The following is a 3503-nucleotide window of genomic DNA, read 5'->3' on the forward strand; positions in this document are numbered from 1 at the left end:
GATTGAATAATATAAATCCAGGGCAGATATAGACAAAGAAATCAGACGAACAGCAGCAATATCCAGGAGATATTATGAATTGCATGGACGTGGAGTACTGTAGCTCCCACCCCCTGTGTTTCTGTAGTTTACTTGACTCTGAGTGTGAAGGCATGTCACAAAAAAACTTGGTCCAAAAAATTTTCAGTTGAAGAGAAATTAAATGATAAAGGAGTCTGAGAACAAAATTTAAAAAAAAGTTTGCACTTAAGAATTTTCTTAAAGAAACAGTACACCAGACCCATGGTCTTTGGGACACAAACCAAAACCCAAGCTAGGATGCTTAGCCCTGAAAATAAAACTAAAACAAATAAAAAATAATAAACAAAAAAACCTCCTAAGCCCTAAAAATACAGCTTCTTAAAGAAAAAGTTTGCAAAAAGAGAGCTGATATAAACATCGAAACTGAAAAAAATAACAATCTATGTCTACCTTTTTCCTCACTTCTTCCCTCCAGGCTCAGATACTGTGTTTCCAAACCAAACCTCCACCATGCCCTCGGTTCCTGTCCCATCCCCTCTTCTTGTGTCTTCTGTGTATTCCCCATCTCCTCAACTTTGTCATCCTATCAGCTCTTTCCCCTAGACCTCAACTTGCTTACTGGTCTCTCATATAAAAAAAATCCCCTCCCTAAAAACCTGGTTTATCTTCACAACTATTGCACTTTCTTTTACATTTAATGAGCTTTCTTCTTACTTCCATTCAGAGGTCGGCAACTGTGACAGCAGTCTAAATCCCAGCTTCATCTGCTTTTGTAAATAAAGTTTTATTGGAACAAAGCCAGGGCCATCTGTTTACATATTGTCTCTGGGTTCATACAACAATGGCAGAGTTGAATTGTCAGGACACAGACCTGAGGGTCCATAAAGCCTAACAAATTTACAGAAAAGGCCTATGACCCCTGCTGAGCAACCACATGCCCTGAAAGGACAGTTTTCACTTGCTGTTCTACTTCCTTTACGTCTTTGACCCCTCAACCCACTGTGCCCAGGCTTCTGCTACAACACTTCTGAAGTCACACTGTACTAAAAAATTTATCGATAACCTCATTTCTGAAAATGTCTAGAACATTAAACTCTCCCAACCTAAATTTTGATCACTCTTTTATCTCTGGCTTTTCTTAATCTTCTCATTCCTCCATGTCATTATTTTCTGTTTTGGCTTTTTTTTTTTCTTTCCTGTTACTCTCTTATCTTTGTGTATTCTAGTTCTAAGCAGTCTTATCTACTTTAATGACTCCAATTGTTGAATCTGTGTGGACAATGTCCAAACTACTCCCAGCTCTGATCTGTCTCCCAAGCTCAACATTTCCAATTATATACAGGACACTAAACATCACATGGAAAATTCCAAATATCAAAACCAGAACATCTTATTCTCTTGTGATCCCTAGTTCTTCTAGAGATTAGGCATTACTAATTTCCTAGTTCCCAAGGCTGGAAATTTTAGAAATATCATGCTTTTTTCATTCCAACCATCTAAATGCTTATACCAAATGCCACCCAAGTGAATCTGCTCTGCACCCAAGATTGCCCCTGCACCCATTCCTCCTTTCCACAGCCCCAAGTCCAGTTTAGGCCCTCACGCTCCTGGACACTGGCGAGTCTCCTGTGTGGTTTCCTGCCTCCTCCAATGCACCCTCTATGGGCCTTCCATATTCATCTTCCCACAGCACAGGTCAGTTCATATCCCTTTTTTCTTTCTCATTGCCTACTAAATGAAGTCCCAAGTCCTTAACCACTTGGGTACGGTGCTCACCGGCTGAGAAACCTTGCCCACAGCCAATACTCATAGTCCCCACGATAGTTTGTGCTGTGCATTGACGACGAATCCGTTTTGCTCTTGTGTGATGAGGAAAGCTTTAACCCTTTGCACTCGCTTGCTGTTTTCTCGATTCCTTTATTCTACTTGGGAATTAATAGTTTAAATACCCCAGATTTTACAAAGCATGGTAATAGAATAAAAAACTGGAGTTTCTTTTCATACAAACTTATTTATTTGGATTTTTTAATATTTCAAATTATTGATACAATCAAAGAGTAATTTTAATCTCTATAATTTTTGCTAACCGTGTCGAGTCACACTCGACATCCGAGTGCAAAGGGTTAAAGCACTGAAAGCTTGTTTTACTTTACAGGCAGCTCCTTGTAATGTAAATCAGAATAGGTAACATATACATATATGTTTTCCTTACATTATTTTTAAATGTTCACAATTTTATTTTGATAAACGAAAAATTAGAAAAGTCATATCACGGCTGTCAGCTAAAGTCACTGTGCACATTCATCTGTGGCTATCGACTATAGTTGAAGCTCGTACTGAAGTGGTTAAATGCATTAGTCAGAATCTCAGCAGGAAATAGATGACATTCTCAAACTGGATCACTGAGGCGAGTTGAGTAAAAGTGTACCAAGTACAGGCAGGGTGTAAGGAAACCAAGCATGAAGTAGGTTCTGCAGGCTCGTGATAATAGAGAGCCTCTCTACTTCTGATCCGGAACAGACAAGAGGAAGGAGAAACTGCCAGAACCTAGAATGGGTAACACATGGATGGAGTGGGCTGCCCGCCAGGGGCTATGGCCCATTGTGGAGGGACTCAGCCAATATGCAGGGAAAGAGAATAGAGAACAAACCTGGACCTCACTCCCTACCCATGTGCCAGTCACCCCCAATCCAGAACCCAACTGGAACCCAGAGAACAAGGAAGAACAGTCCACACAGGGCAGCTTCCTGAGCCCTAAAGTAAAGAGTAGAAAGTGGGTCTGGAAAAAAGATATATCTCCCTGATCTGTCCTCACCTTTTTAACTTTACCAACTTCCCCCTCAACCCTCAATATACTTCCTTTAGTCAAGGCAAACTAGTGTCTTTGAATACTCAGAGATTTTCTTTTTTTTTTTTTTTTTTGCTTTTGGTCTTTTGTTCCTTATGTTCAAATTTAAAAGTTAAATTCCGTAGTCTTATCACATTAGCAAAAACTTAGATGCCATTAGGTGTGAATTTCATCCACTTCTAACATTTCTGTTTCCAAACTTTCCTGTTATTCTGGTAGATTGTATTGATAACTTCAATTCTTCACTGTCCACGATAGCCTTGTGGTATCCTTGCACTCTGACATTAAGCTGGACATACAAAAATTGGGGGGCAATAGAAGAAGGCAGAAGTGGCAATATCAGGGCCCAGGCGAGGAAATCTATGTATTATTTGTTCTCCTCTGCCTCACAGCCACCGCTATGAAAGGATCTGTCTGAGCTTTGCCTGCTGGTACCAGGAGGAGAATGAGAGAACCAGGGAACGGATCCAAGATGCAGACATGTGGCTGGGCCAGCTGAACCACAGATGCATGTGGGAATCCAGCCAAAATCAGCTGAGTCCTAAAGATACATGAGAAATAATTGATAATTTTTTCATGTCACAAGTTTTGAGACTGTTTGCTAAACACCAAGTAATACAATAGCATATATTCT

This window comes from Microcebus murinus, chromosome 7, assembly GCF_040939455.1.
Source record: "Microcebus murinus isolate Inina chromosome 7, M.murinus_Inina_mat1.0, whole genome shotgun sequence".
In the NCBI taxonomy this organism is placed as follows: Eukaryota; Metazoa; Chordata; class Mammalia; order Primates; family Cheirogaleidae; genus Microcebus; species Microcebus murinus.